The 17,021-nt window shown below is 37.1% G+C and overlaps 1 protein-coding gene and 1 pseudogene across 1 annotated transcript in view; both read right to left on the reverse strand.

Annotated features, from left to right (window-relative positions):
• LOC124161272 (protein qui-1) overlaps positions 1–17,021 on the reverse strand; it is a 736,232-nt gene that overhangs the window by 536,568 nt on the left and 182,643 nt on the right. Inside the window, exon 2 of the mRNA XM_046537561.1 lies at positions 12,328–12,412. The gene's annotated coding sequence lies outside the window, so the exon portion shown is untranslated. The remainder of the gene's footprint in view (positions 1–12,327; positions 12,413–17,021) is intronic.
• The window catches only part of LOC124161430, a 43,321-nt pseudogene continuing 34,012 nt past the window's right edge, over positions 7,713–17,021 (reverse strand).

Consider the following 17,021-nt stretch of genomic DNA (forward strand, 5'->3'; position numbering starts at 1 on the left):
CGTTTTACCAACGAAAGTTTACCAGCCACACATCCACTACCTAAGCATATAACTAGTCTATATCGTCACGATATGAGTCTGTCTTAAGTCTTTCCTTCTTCCGTTCTTTTTTTAAGCATTTTAAAGCCTTTTAAAAAGTCAAAAGATGTGTTAAAAAAACAAAAGAAGAAATTCGAATAACTTTAAAATACCTGCAAAAAAAAATTTTAAAAATCGAAATAATTAAAAGGACTAATATAAACTAAAAATTTAAAAAAAGATGTTATGACCATAAAAATTAAAAAAAAATAGTTACTCCACTGTTTAGTTTTTAATGTTCCAGTTATTTTTTTCCTTGGGATTAGTTATTCCAATCAAGAATAGTCATTTAATTTATAAATTTCCTTTTATCACAAACATCACATTACACTAGTCACGCAAACAAATGTCATTTTTATAATTTTTATTTTTCCACAACACTGGTAGCGGTGGCTTAAATGGCTACCGAGACAGTTTTTTCAAGTGCCTTCGGCGCATCATTATCGGCATCAAGCACTCCGATTTAAAGACGTCTGCTGGAATGCAGGAGACACTGTTGTCTCCATCACAACGACGATGCGGCGAAACCCAAAAAATGCAGCCTTCGTTACCACCGACCCGCGGAAGTCTTCGCACCAACTTATTATTTTCTATACATTTAACTTTTTTCTTTTTATTTGAAATGAAAACGAGTTTTTTTAATATTTTAAGCAGATTTTATTGCCAAAGAGCGAACTCCTTCATTATCCCTATTTGCCCTACTTTGACAACGCCAAGACGTTTTCGCAACAATTTTTCTTGGAATCAAATATTTTATTTTCTTTTTTGCTATATTATCATATTAAAAATAGTAAATAATAAGAGCAAAATACATCTGATCTGCCAACTCATCAATGCTTCCGATGTTCCCGCGAGGCAAGGTAATATAAGCAAGTCTTCAAGTGAAATAACATTTTGATGTGCATATTTGATTTAACTTGACGCAAACCTTTTCAACCTCTTCATTTACTCCGATTTTCATCACTCACGACGCTTGCTGCTCATAGTATCAACATGCTGTCTTGATCTCGTACTGTAAACAGGCAAACAAAAAGCATATTCAACCTTGTAAATTTCAAGCACCGCGTTTCCGTTTGATCACTAAGCTCAATCGCGCTTTAGGTACAAATATTTATTCAATGGATACCGTTGCAGCTATATAAACACATAATTCCTGAATAAAATGAACGCTCGGCTAAATTAATTAAATAAGACAGTAAAAATATTTTAAAAATTACTTTATTTAGTATGAACCAATACTATCAAGTAGCATCTAAAACTATTGATTATATAGCGGTCAACTTCATTAACGCAATTCCAAGCTGAAAGCTAATCAACAAGTAAACACATAATTGCTTAACATCAGGTACACAATAACTCTGTGATGACTAAGTGTATATTTTTTGAGAATTTAGGATTAGACGCGTCCATAATCCTGGGGATCATGGATATTGATTCAACATGACTGAGAAACGAAAATTGGTTTACGCTTAAATGATCAAGTTATTGACTCAAAATTAATATCTACGTAATAATATTTAATTGGATATTTAATAAATTAAAAATATCTGGTAGCACCTATTTTACGCGACAAAGATATGGGAGTTGACTCAAAAGGATTTTATCTGGAAACTGAATGAAATATAATGGTAAGAGGCGCGATTCGCTAAAAGCTGCAACAGCTGGAGCCAACAAAGAGCGTCAGCTTTCGATTAAATAAAAGTGCTGGAGTGTAGTGTATGTTACGGTGTGGACGCGTAGAGCCTGAGGAAGGACGAGGAAAGTTCATGCATGCATGCATAATGCATGGTGGAGAATAAAGGTAGGGAGAAGAATCGAGAAGGTGAAGAAGAAGAATAAGGAACTGATAGACACAATGGTCGAGAAGAATTAACTTCTACGTGTGATACGGAGAAGACAAAGCACTGCAAAAGCATTAGAGGTAGGTGTTTCAGAAATCTTCAGTAATTGATTAGTGCAGGGGGTCTCCAAACCATGTCCCACGGGCAGGGATGGCAAGTGAAACGAAACGAAAATGTTTCGTTTCCATCCGGAGAGATACGAAAATACGAGGCCTGGGTTTAGTTTCGTTTCCACACGAAATCAAAATCACCACGCAGTTTAATTTCGACCCGGGACGAAACTTTACTCCCGGAAACGAAACTAAATTAATTGAAACTCCGCATCTCATAGTTAAGTTTCGATCCAAAAAGATGAGTGGAGGGGGATGAGAGGGAATAGTTTCTACCCATTACGTTTGACATACGTGTAGAGAGGTTAAAACATTGAGTTTAAAAATCGAATGGCCATTTTGCGTTCACCGTTCTGTTAGTGGTAAAAATATTAGTGCATGCATCTTTTGCCAGTAGGCCGAATCTCTACTTCTTTCACTTCGCACTCGGTACGTGGTCCCTCCGGTGCGAAAAATTATCTGCGTTTCGTTTTGTACCAGAGTTTTGCTTAAGTTTTGATCCGAAGTAGTTTCGACTCCGATTTCGTTTCGACGCTGAGTTTATCTCCCTGAGTTTAAATCCGTTTCGTTTCTACATTTCGCTCCCGGGAACGACACTATCGAACTTTTACTGGTTATGACTTTCGTTTAGTTTCTTTTTCCATCCCTGTCCACGGGCCACATCCGCCTTGACACATAATTACATCCTGCCCGCCAAACAATTCTTACAATTGGCCCATCTAATAGCTGGAATATGGAACCTGATTTTAATGAAATCTTGAAGTCAAAGTGACAGTATCATTCGTCACCCTAATTTGGTAGCATAAAAATAAAGGCAGGAATCTATTTAGTTTACCCTGATTTTTTCCAACAAAATTTTTTTATTTGGCCATATTTATACTCTATTTTTTTAGGAAATTAAATCACTGGCACTTACTTATTTTTTATTCCTTCTGCAGGCATAAATGTGAGAAATATATAATGTGACCCATAAATTGAAAAGTTTGGAGACCCCTGGATTGATTAGGGCCGAAAGGTAACTTTCCTTCAGCATCCAGAAGTCAGTTGTGAACGCAACAATCTTACCACATTCCGAGGATACTCGCGGCAGGGCTTTCCCATTTGGTTAACAACAAATCCACGATTCCATTCTATCTGTAAATCCACTTTTCTTCTGTTCTTCTCTTCGGGTACCGGGGATCGGGCTGTCGTGGTTTGAATCGAGCGAGTACCAAGGGAAATGGCATGTAAAAACCGCGTTAGTCAAGTTCAACTTTGGGATTTGCGACAGTGGAGGTGATTCGCAAAATGCTTCATGTAAACCTACCTCAACCGGTGCAAAACTGTTAATAGTAATTATCTCTGCCGTCGAGTGATCGAACCGAACATGGGATGAAAGCGATGAGGGAGTGTGTCTACAGCATGCAAACGTAACCTCGTGCCAAGGGCGCTCGGACTGCGGGTAGGTGTGGAGGGAAACGTAGGTCGGCGAAACCACGCAAGTCACGTCAAAGGGATCGGGGGCAAAGGAAGTCAGGACATCAGGTAGAAAGGAGCGGGGAGGGGAAGAAGATTATTCGGAAGGGCAAGTGCGGGGGCTAAAAGCATTCCTTAATCAGTAAGAAACAACGGAGAAGCGACGCGCGCGGCGGCAATACATTTTCCTCAAATCGCCAGAAATAGCCCCTCACGAACGCCGAGACCGGATGGATCCTTCCGTAATCGCCGATGAGGCAGCAATTCATTCACCGCCGTTCATTTGTTTAAGAGCATATTAGGGAGGAGGAAAGTATGCATATCCCTCTTGTCTATCAGTTATTACCTACCTGCTGTGTGTTGAGGAAAATGAGCAGACACATAATAAACTACGTCTCAATCTAGAGGGACAGTGAGGTAAACAACTACTCAATAATACCGCTGGGTTTTTGGGGCGCGCGTAGGGAATGGTTTAAGACAACCTGAGTTTAACACTAGAATATAGCGCTCTCATTCAAATTTCGTCCCTCTAAACATTATTCATACGTTTACCTCAAATTTTTTTATGATTTGAGCACGGTAATACCTCTTTTGGTTTCTTATATTTCCCATTAATAAGAATGAAAGTTGTCCACCAAGGATTAAAATTGCTACCAATCATTTGACCAATATTCAAGCCCGGATGTCCAGTTCGCTTCTCACTAAGGTATACTACTAGTTCATTTATTTCGGATTCTCACTTGTAGTAGATCTGGAAAAGCAATTGGATTATCAGGGTTTGGATCCTGGTCAACTCAGGTGATTTTTTCTCACGGCGAATCAATATCTTGGTGTATTGCAACAAAATTCGCCAACTACTTATGAAGTCATTTTTCCAATGCATTGAGAATTATAAAAATATAAATTACGCAAATAATTCGCTAAGCATTTGGAGGCGATGATCGACAACAGAGATGTGTAGCGTGATTGAGGTAGGAGAAGGTAAGTAACAGTTGAAAACCGTAATAATTATCTCAACTAAAGGCATCACGATAGACTGAATGATGTATTTACTTGAAATTCTCTCTTCAAATCACCCAAGCAGGGATGCGAATACCAATGAAACATCTCCACCATGATACATGACCCAGATTTGAAGGGATACAAAACCAGCACCATAACCTCTTACTTAAATCAGTCGCATGAAACATTTTTTTACGATAAATACGAAAGACAACTCGAAATATAGTGTTAAGTGAAAACAGAACAACAAAAAGGTGTGTAAATTAATTTTTCCCAAGCCTGAGGCCAATTATTTTTATTTTTAAGATTTAAAACTTTTTCAGAATCGCCAAATAAAAGGAATATGTGAGTCATTTAGATCAAGTAAGAAAAGGTACACTGCATATATGACGATGTCATCTCTCCGACGAATCATCGTGAAAAACAATAATCATGCGGAAGTGGACAAAGTTTTCCTTGTTCGTCCAACACGAATTCCAAAGAATTACGCCAGGTATCATCTATTTGCTACTATGAGTTCCTTTGATTTCTTACATCTCGTGGAAAAAGTGGTGGTACACCATGCTTATTTGATGCCATTGTTGCCTTCTCAAAGTTTAAAAAAAGGATATTCGGCAAAGAAAAATAAATATAGTTGCACAATGCTTACAGTTTCTGTCTACATACATCCGAATTAAAATTTTAAAAATCAAGGCGGACAGTTTTCATTATTCAAGGATAATACCGCAGACTTTTAAGGGGCACGCCGCCTAGTGCCGGAGTGCCTAGAAAGAGTTTTCCGTCAAGCGTGAAAATTCCACGAAGAAAAATTTATTTGACTTCACTGGGGTGTACCGATTTTACGCTCCGCAGACTTCGCAAAACAACGCGAAGAATATGTCAGGTAAAATTTAAGCAGAAAATCACCTTGCGTGAAATCTGCAGATCCAGGTTCAAAAACCAGTTAAGGCAAGTCATATGAGGGGGTGAGAAGCAAAATGGTACAAGTTATTTTCTCTCTAAATAGAGTTAGGTGCAGGAATTGATTGAAAAATATACAAAAACATGGTGGTAAAGGGATACGAATGAGTCTCTGTTTTGTGCTGACATCGAGTGGAAACATTATTGCGCTACTAAACATGTAGTAGACCTCGTTCGCTGCCTTAACCTACCTCTGTTCTGTTCCTAACTCAGAAGAATAAATCACACGTATCCCTTGGCTTCTCACCCTCTCTTATCTTCTGTAGAATTTTAGCAATTAAAATAATTATCAGCAAAATATCTCTAATTACCCCCGGTATCCTCCACATATAAAAATCTATATTCTATTGCAGTTTAATTCTCCGCGTACGTAGTCCATATAAGCTGACGCACGATCGTTATCTCCGCTCGTATACATTCTCGAAAGCTACTCTCATGATGTGAACTCGGGTGGGCATGACGTTGATAAGTGATTATCTCATCGGCGTGACGTGTTCCGCTCATCGGCTGCATCGGAAGTATGATTTAAGATAAAAGTCACACAAGGCTCCACCCTCATCCACTTTTCCCCAGCCACCAAAATAGAACCGCTTCTGTCACCATGATTAATGCCCAACGAACGGAACCCTAATATTGAAAGCCACTCCTGCTAATGATTGAGGCGTTCTCCATGCTCAGGGATAATAAATAAGAGATTCCGATAATTTTCATCATTTGCTAGTGGGAAAGTGGCATTTCTAAGGCCAAGAATGAGATCGATAGTTACTGCTGCGCTTCCCATGCAAATATAACTTCCTCGCAGGATCTTTGGTGAAAGGATTCACGTAACTAAGCACTCAATATTTTCCCTGAGTAATCGAATTCACCACACATTTCAAATAACATATAAATTTCAAATAACATGTAAAATAACATATAATTCTCAATGCGAGAGTTATTTGAAAGGAAATGTTAGACAAGTCAAACCTTCGTCAAACATTATGAGCTGCCACTCCACAAGTTAATATAGAGGAATGCAATATTCCTTTACTAACAATAAGTGGGCTTATAGCTTGGCGAAAAATAAAGGGATCAAGTATTGCAGACAGTTTCAGAATTTATGCATATTGTAATCATTTGTAAGTATAATAATTCTGTAAAAGGAGTGAATAACGTTAAGGCATCACTGTACACGGCATACGCATGTGCTATAAAATTCAATGATAATATTAATTAAATAATGACATTTTTAATAAAATAGAACCATATTAATGGAAAATCGCACCGGGAAAGTTTTAGAACTTTACCGTCGAAGAACTTCAATCCCAAATATACTTATTGAGAAGAAACGGGGAAAAGAAAGTGATTTCAGAAGACATCTGGCTGTACTCCGCAAAAACTTTGATTATTATTTCCCATGAATACCGGAAGGGAATACGTGACGCTAAAGTCAAATCATTTACAATCAGAACTCCCTGTTGCTCTTACCGAACACTGATTGAACAACCGTTTTAAATGGTTGCACTATGGTTCACAAATGTTCAAAAGTCATCAGAAAACAGATTGCTTAAGTATATAATTGCAAATAAACATGATCTTGAACTAAAAAAACTATGCTATCATATTAACCTGATGGATGAGATAGACACGCTTTTAAAACTAATGGAAACGAATTTACGCTATATAAAATTGGTGGAAACGAATTTTCCATAAATTTTACCATCAACCAAGATTCCGCCCACCTGAGTGAAATTCAAATAATGAAAATGTTAGTATTTTCAAACAAAATCTTAATAAGATGTCATTCTATGTAAAAAATGGTAACGGTAAAGCTAAAAATATTTACACATAGTGTTGCGAAGTACTTAATGCAAAAGTAATGAAATATTATTTTTCAACCATCGCTTTTAAATCATTTATTTGCGTAACGATGAGATTTTGATGCAAAATCCCTTCCCTCAAGACATGTACATCTGCAAATTATCGCAGCAATCTTTGCCTTTGAACTACGGCAAATATGATTTTTGCCATTTTACATGGCTCATAATCGAATCATCATTAACACAATTATGCCGAAGGTTTGAAAAATGCGAATTTTACCCTGATTTTTACATTTTGTAGATAAAAATACGTATGAAAACAATATCCGATAGAAAAAAACAATGTATCTCTTGCCAATTATTAATTACGAGGTGTTCCAAAAATGGAACACTAGGCAAATCCACTACTACGACGTACTCATTGATAGCATGCAAAAAATTTGATTAAGACTTTTATTAAGTCACTACTAAGAATGATATCGAGGTGAACACTTAACATGCAAGGATACATTGCAATTTTAACATTGAAAAGTGGTATTTTTGTCACGTCGGACACAGTGAGTTTGCTTTCCCTGCTTTACATTATAATGATTCATGCCGTCATGACGTGAGTCAAAGTTATGCTTCATAGATGGTCTCCCTTTCTTACCAGGCTCAGCAGTATGACAATATGTCTCTATATAGTGACAGGTCACACGGCGATGAAATTCAAGAAGATTCATTGGTTTCACATCGTTTATTTTATGCAATTGCCAAGCATTTTGTGAAGTCAGCTCAAAGCAGTATAACCGGAGGGTTCGAGTACCATCTCTTTCCACGGATTGATGCTTGAATCTTGTCAATATTTTCATCAACTTGGTCCACTCCTCTGATATACTGATTATGCACCTTGATTAAAAATTTGGCTGAGTAACTAGTATCTTTTTTTCTGCTTTTGAGAATAACGACTGACTGTTGCAAAGGATTGACAACGGCACCGGGAGATGCAACAGTCACAACACTGCTATCATTCCAACTACAAACAATATTGCCTTCTCCATCAATTCGGTAATCAAATGTGCCCATATCTTTTTTATTTAGGGTATCATCAGATAGTAAAGGAGGTTTGTCTACGCGATCTTTTCTCGCTGTGCCTCTTGCTTGGTTGCCCATTGAGTGAAGTTTATAAAGGAGTGCAATGCTTGTAAAAAAAAAGTTGTCGAACACAAAATGGTATTTACAAGGATGCTGCGTTGGGAGTGCCTCAGTCAATCGCAAAATAACTGAAGCACCTACATCATATTATTGGTATTGAGTGTTCGGGTTTTTTCCTTGATAAAGCTGAAACCAGCAATGATAGCCTAGACGCGTTGGACCATACAAGTATTATACCCAAACTGAATAGGCTTACCCCGATTGAACTGTTTGCATTCGTGACAACCGAAATAGGAAATCATGGCCTCATCAAAGCTGAAGTATATTTCATTTGGTAAAAATTTCATACACCTATCATTCAGACATTCAATTAGAGGTCGCCGCTTGGAAAACTTGTCCATGTGGTTCAAGTTAGAATTGTCAGCAAAATGTAAATTTGAAAATGTTGTTTCAAAAAGGTCACGTTTCATTGCACCAATAACTAGAGAATTATGTGAATCTGGTCTTTGCTCCCAAAACATATGTCGTCTCGGAACAGAGACGTAGCCACTCAGCAAAATTATTCCCATAAAACACCGTCAGTCAGTTGAAGATTCACTTCAATATCCAGATAGAGTTCTAAATATTCTGCTAGGGTTTTCATTTTCGTGATTTGCTCTTTTGAAACTACCTCCTATTGGCTGGGCAGTCAGATCGGCTTTTTCCGTTTGCACACAACTTTGGTCACCTTTTTTCTTTGAGCAAGAAGAGGTTGAGGCGAAGCAGAAGCCGATGCACCGTAATTTTCACTATTTTCACCATCCGATATCAGCAAAAGGTCAGCATCGTCAATGTTCTCGTCGGAAAAACCATGAATGAGATGAGCAGAAGTGTGCAGCAATGAACCGGGAAGATTATTAATTGTTCCACACCGAAATGCTTGCTTGATTTAACACTAGAAATACCGGACTTGACACCCCTCCTAGAACTACCAAATGGAGTCATTTTGACTCCTACCTTATAATTGTTTATTTTTCCAGTTTATCTCTGTTTTTATTCATACATTGCTTTAGTTTATCGATTTTGTTTATTATTGCAATATTTCAGACGTGGTTTTAACAAAAAATTATATATTCTTTTTTAAATTCGAGATTCGACAGTATTGCTTTGAAATTCTTTTTCCTACATGCTATGTTGTTTTAATAGGATTTTCTCAGAGGAATTGGATTAAACAGCAAACATAGACATTTCAACACATTATAATCATGTTTGAATGATTAAAAATATTACCTAGGCTTAATGGAAGTTGGGAAGATAATTAAATACAGTAAAAATTGCATTTGATAAGCCACGCATTTGGCTAAGATGTTTTACAGTTCAAGAACTGTCGTTCATTTTAATTGCTCACACAAAGATTTTTGGCAGGTCATACAATTCACAACAGATCGATTCTTTTTGCTCCTTGGTTTTGCCTGGAAATATTTTTTTTGCAGAATCCCGTTAGAAAAATATGCAGCATTGGACATGCCACGCTTTTGTCGAGATCTAATATGAGTATTAGCCAACTCTGTATCGAGCTTTTTCAAAAGCGTCTTGCGCGAAATGTTTTTGGAACCTAGTCTCCTTGTACACTATCCATGAATACCTACTAAGTCGGAAGTATTTTCCAACGAGTGGATAGGCCATCGTTGAGTATATGCTCTTGTGGTATATTTGTGATTTCATTTCTTTTGGTACTTCTCTTCTATTTATTTACCTCTCCCACAACACTAGTACCCTAGCTTTTTTGCTGTTCAGCGAGTTTGACTAAGGTAATGTAATTATCTACAGTAAAATTTTCCATTTTTTCAGAAACGGTTGCATTATTTTCAGTATTACTAAACGGCAATCTGCATGAAGTGAATTATCTTTTCCATCATAAGGGAAGGCATTTCCAAGAAATTTGCTATCCTTGTCAACAGCTAGCCAATATTCATGGCCGTATATGTCCGGCATAGGAGGAATGTAATGAGTAAAATACACCTGATTTTACTGGGGAAAATTTGTTCAACAACCGTGATGTACGGATCAGGTTTGTAACAATCAATGTAATTATCTGTGAATCTATCCTACACTATTGAAAAGACGGCAAACTTGACAGCTTTGAGCTGCTGGAATCGATTTGATTTCTCATCAAATCTTAGATAGTGCAAAATTTTTACAAACCGGTTCCCAGTCGTTCATTTTAGAAAATGGTATTCCCCAGTCATTTGACCAAATACTTGCAATAGAGAGATATATAAAATATGGCTATTCAATGAATAGTATTCATACATCTAGCTCCCCATCGGAAAGAGTAAAGTCTTCATAATTTTGCTTGCGTACTTCCACAATTTTACATCGCATAAATAATAATAAATAATCGTATATAATATCTTTGTTTTGTAACTCCTTATGAAAGGAAAAGTAAATGTAAATTACTGCATATCCTTCGCACGTGTTTTGTCTGAATCTTCAGACTAGCTAGAAACGTTTTGAGGGATAAAATCTTCGACTTCGTCAGAGACGAAATGTTCTTCCTTTTCGCATTCCGATTCACCTTCCGGTATAGAATGCAGCATAGAAAGGACTTATTCACGCTTTAGCCTACTTCTTCTGGTCATACTGCCAGTCAGAAAAAATGGAAGCCTTACTTCACAACAGTTCTACAGTCCACTCGAGAGTTCACTGGATTCACTAATGCAAAGGACAGCGCACGGATTTCCTGTACGACGCGCGACAGCCAGCGCTGTCAGAGCCGACAATGCTAGGACAGTAACTTTATTTCATTCTACTGATTTATTTCCCTGGTTCATCATTATGTCAATGGAAGGATACAAAGGTACTTCTTCAGGTTTGAAAATCAACTTCCACGTAGTCAAGGCTGAAATAAAAGCACTGCAGCACAATACGGTGTATACAGTATTGTGCTGTGCGAGTCTTACAGGTGGGGAGAAGGGAGGGGTAAGGGAGGATGGGCAGACACGACGGCTTCTTAACCCATGAATTTGAAAATACTCAATATGAATGGCATATTCACCACTTTATCGCAAGATAAAATGATATGAGGACATTCATATGGTTTGTAGTTCCAAAGACGGACCCGTAAAATTAGAAATGCCTTCAAAGTCTCGCAAATATTGGCCTAAAAGCGAAATAATTATATATTTAAGCCATCGATAGATTTGAATTAATTATTTACATAAGAAGAAATAAACTCTTGAACAAATATTACTATTTGGCGAAAAGACAAGCAAAATACATTAGGGAGTCAAAATGACTCCGTTTGGTAGTTAAAGGTAAATTTTGAAAAATGTGTACTATTTTACTTTCTAGAACTATTTTGATCGCAAAGCCTTATTTTGTGTCAAAAATGAATAAAAGTCACGGAATCGCAGGCCGGAATTCGGAAAATTATAGTCAGGGGAGAGAAATAAAAATCGCGAGGAGTCAAAATGACTCCATCGGTAGTTCTAGTGTTAAAATTAAAGTGAATATTTCAGTGCGCCTGAATGCACGCATAATAGTAGTGGATTTGCCTAGTGTTCCAAGAATGGAACACTGTTATATAAAAGCTTATAACTAAAACAAAATACGTTGTTTCAAAATTTTGTTCATTAAGCAATTTAGGTTGACTATTACTGAACATGCCGGGAAAATTTACACATTTGGGCGAAATGGAAAATAGTTAATAATATAACATTAGAGATGGTCTCAGAAAAACTGCCTTGATAAAAAATACCGATATTTCTCAACACATTGGCTGCGATGGGTTGGCAAAACTGACTAAATCTTTGCGCCCCATAATACAATATATCTTTATAAAGAGGCACAGGAAGAAAAACCGTGGCATATTGGTGTATTATGAGTCATAGTCATTAAATTAGAATGTCGCGTTAGGTGCTCCAAAAATGGAACAATAGGCATAAATGGGTTAAGCTTAGTAAATACCTAATGGTTGCTCCGGCGCGTCCGGTATGTCCCGACTGCGGCCAATCTCTTGTATTTCCAAAGTATTCCCAGACGGTTTTTGTACCTGAAAATTGAAATAGAAAACATAGTTTAGTAATCAAGGAAGGAAAGCATGAACCCGATGGGTAAAAAATCCTCTAAATTATTGAAATTTACCCACATTGAATACAATTTACACTCTTGCGGCTTACTGACGGTTGAACTTTACCCTAACCCATCCCAAACAACCATAGGGTAAAGGATTGAGTGAGTCACATTGAAGCACCATGCATGTGACACACATACGGGAAATGTAGGGCAATATATCAATCAATTTTTCTCAATGGAAAACAAGGAACAGAAACAACTAGCAGTTTCATCAAAAGGACCTGATGGCAAAAACCCAGAGTGAGAGTCTAAATACACTTTTCATATCTACGATTGACAAAAATTTTCACTGATTCGGCCTGGGTGCTGGGATTTGTAAGGCAACGGAAAATCACCACATAAACATCCCAATAAGATGCAGCCTGCATTCATAGAATGACATAATGGCGCCTTTCCCGAATAAATACAATTTTTTTATTAAAATAAACTGCTACGGGCGTACAGGCAGCTTTACCCAGATGCTAAGCGAATTAGGCTGGGAGCCGCTGGAGACTAGGAGGCTGCGCAATAGGCTTTGATTGCTTGAACAATTGAGAATAGATATCTTTAAGAGCGACACGGAGAGCATAATATTAGAGACACACTACATTTCCAGGTCCGATAGAAGCGATAAATTCAGAGAGATATTTTGCCAAACGGATAGATATGGGAATTCGTTTTTCCCCCGAGCCATAAAGGACTTCAATAAACGCCAGTCGTAATTTCCTTAGAGCACTTCATTTTCTATTTTAACTGTAAACGGCTGGTGTCCTAACACCCCCTACCACACGCCTTTTGGGCGACTTGCGGGGTATTATGTAGATGCAGATATACAACGCAGGTAAAATTGTCTCATAATTAGATCTCCCGAAAATGATACAAAAACTCCCGAAAATGGAATAACTGCCAAACAGGTATAAATTAAATTGATCCTGATCAATGTTTTCACTGCAAGTTTTTCTGTATCCTATTTCATTTCACTCACATATCAAGTCCAGAGGGCATTCAGAAATGCCAGTTTATTTTTAATCCTTCAAGGTGGGCGTGGAAAAATAATCCACATAAATCGTATGGAAATAGAGCACCGAATTTATCTTCGCCGTCAATCCCAGTCAAACAGTGCCAAACACCTAGCATTAAATTTATCCCTCTTGAAGATGATTAAACGTCGTCGAAATGGCCAAGGCACAGAGAGAAAATGGGCTTTACCTCTTAAAAATGTCCTATTTTGTTTCATCAATCGTATTTTGCGCTTCACCTTTCTCTACGTTTTCTTTTCTTGCGATTTTGCCAAGGCGATAGTTAAAGTAACCTAAAAACTATAAACAACACAATGATAGACCTAATGATTCAAATCAAAGATTAAGCACATTGGGTTTAGCCAATGGAGTGGCTCCAATTACTAATGCTTAATACGTGGTAGGTATTACCTGACGGAGTGTGTTACGTACCGGTCCTCTGCAATGAGTAAAAAAGTACACAGAACCTTAGAAACAACCCTTGGGGAATCTCCAAATACAAGTAAACGCTTTTATAAGATATAAATGCATTTATCACATTATGAACACCCGCATTATACGTTGCGACTGTGACCTATATTTAATTAATGTGAGAAGCGAATAAAAAAAAACAATTTTTTATTTACGTTTCATCGACGGCTTAAGTTTCACTCCGTTTAAATACTAGATACGTGCATAAAGGCCATAGTCGTCGACGCAAATAGAAAACAAATCATACGTGTAATTACAGAAAGGTCTTTTTCTGTCCTACCGTATCTGCTCCGTTAATGCTGCGCCTGTAGCGATTAATAAGGTATCATTTCAATCTTTGACTCACCGGCTTCTGACGAAAAATACAATCTCAATCTCAAATTTCACTCTCTACCCATTAATTTGACTTAAAAGTTGCGATTTTTCATGTCGATTACTTGCTCGAGGAATACCGACCCCATTTTTCTATTTTAAGTCACAAAAAAAGGGTTAAAAACACGTTAAATCCGTTACTTATCCAAAGTCGTGACGTAACCAGGCAAAAATATTAAAAATAATACCTAAAAAGTATGAGACATTAAAACTTTCTGTTTTTTTTACTCTATAGGTTACAATAGTAACTTTCATATTATTGTTTTAAACAAATGAAGGATGTTTAACGTTCTCCAAAAGAGAACATCGGGCGTAAGGACTTTAAAGATTGTGTGTATCATGACGACAACATTATTACTTGTAATACTATCTTTAAAGAAGTTTTGTAAATTGCGTGCCATTATTCATTAACAGACGTCATGATTGTTCCCACTGGGACCAAACTCTCTTGACTGCAATTTATCCATGTGTTTTGTATATTTTTCAAGAAAACAAGTATAAAGAAAGTACTTCATGATACAACTGTTGTTAAAATTTCTTTAAAGATACGTCATGTGTAAGGAACTTAAAAGATAACGTGTATCACGAATAATTATTCATTGACATTAGGACGAGAATTTGATCTTGAATACTTCCAACAGAATATTTTACTTATATAATTAAAATATTCCGTTGAAAGAGTTCAAGAATTATTATCAACGGCAATTGACAACAAAAAATGAAAATAGCACGAAATGCACAGTATAACTGTACAGGGGTGAATGGAATAATTCTTTAAATCCATATTGGGAGAGTTTATCATGAAATTGTCGTAAGAATTATACAGAAAGCATAAAGAAAGTACTTTATGATACAACTCCTTCTCCATTCAAAACCCAATTATATCTGTGCGCGCCGATTCTGTAGTTCTGCAAACGGAACCAGTATCTCGGAATACGCTAGATTAGTTTAAGGATTAGTATTCTGTGGTTGAGGTAATCGAAATGAAATTTCACTTAATTAAAAAAACTAAACTCGTGGTATTACGATACAAGTTCACAAAGCAACACAACCAAAGAGTCTTGAACATGTGACCAGATCGGCGCCTTCTCCTTCGGAGCAGTCGAGGCCACAGGTATGTCTCTCGCTCCGCACAACCTTATACACGGAGCGAACGTAAGCGAGTGAGGTGGTTGTTAGTCTTTCTGCCGCCGAGCAGCATGTGACGTGGCCCGAAGACAGTTGCGCAGCGATATTCGAACATTACCTTTTACTTAACATACTTATTCCCTAATAACGTGAAAGCGCAAAACTTCCGCACGGTTTACCTAGTCACTCTTATTATGACAATTCGTTTAAGAGAAAGTAGGGTAGAGCTCATCCTGAGCATCACGAATTCAGGGCATAGAGCCCATCCCTTTCCCTGATCTACCACGCACCGCGAGGATTTCTATTGGAGGTGTTCCCGAGAAGAATTCGCTCTGAATTTGAACCCTTAGACTCTCCAATAAACAGCCATAAGATTTACCTCCAACGTCTATACTCTACCCAATATTTTAAAAACCGCGGTATATTCGTCAGCATGTTAGAGAAAATTCGCTGCACCTTAACGTCTTTCTCTGGTCGGATAAAGATGCGCATGAACTCGTGCGGAAGTTTCTGTTCACTTCATTTCATTCGCTCGCAAGCTCCACTCGCACGAAAGCTGTTTTCGCTCGGTCGATCCCTTTCCTTACCAAACCTCGGAGCTTTTATAATCAGAGTTCTGAATGAAAACAGCCCAAGTATTTACGTTACGTTTTACTTTCCGCATGCTTGGTCAGGATTTTTTCAAGTCTTTCTCCGTTTCACATCGATGAAGTCAGTACAAAAAAGATTTTTCTTCAAAATCCGGCATTAAGCTATAGAGCTAAACCAAATTCTTGTAAAAATATCCACGCTCTATCCTTTTTGATGAATATTTAGGACAGACATTTGGGAATACATCAAACTAGTTCATCACTGTAATCAGGTAATGCATTGCTGAATGACATTTTTCGATCTACAAGGATTTTGCTTTTTGGGATGTGTACAAAGAAGCAAGTAACTGGCAAGTAAAAAAATTACCTCAATTTTTGAATAAGGCTTTACCAATAAAATAACAAAGAAACCTTACCCCATAGTGCTATGCTAAGGATATAGCTTTGAATTAAAGTCTTACAAATTGCCTACCTACTACCATTAGTATTTTGGCACAACATATTTCTATTACGATTAGATATTTACTTTTTGTCTCATTCATATTTGTGTGCAGATACGGCAGATTAGTATTTCAGTTGTTTATAATAATTCACTCACACTAATGCACTAGAGAAATCATGAGTTACCTGAATTAGAAAAGTAAGTGCAAGAATTTAAATGTGAATTCTTCAAAGTTTTCAAGTGATCCAAAAAATGTCTTTACATAATCATAAATTTAATTCCTAATCCGTCAAAATGGCATAAACATGCTTGGTTAACAAAATACGCTTGGCCAGTCAATTAAAGGTTGAACTTTGTTATTCTAAATAAATATATGATGACGACTTAAAATACGAAAATAGCCAAAAACATATTTATGTAATTTATCTTATTTTATTGCTCTTATTTTTGGTTGAATGCTAAGCGAATTCTACCACATTTTGGCCACAAAATCAACCTGATAAGGTGCGTTATTGCAGCCAACTC

This window comes from Ischnura elegans, chromosome 6 (genome assembly GCF_921293095.1).
Source record: "Ischnura elegans chromosome 6, ioIscEleg1.1, whole genome shotgun sequence".
NCBI lineage: Eukaryota > Metazoa > Arthropoda > Insecta > Odonata > Coenagrionidae > Ischnura > Ischnura elegans.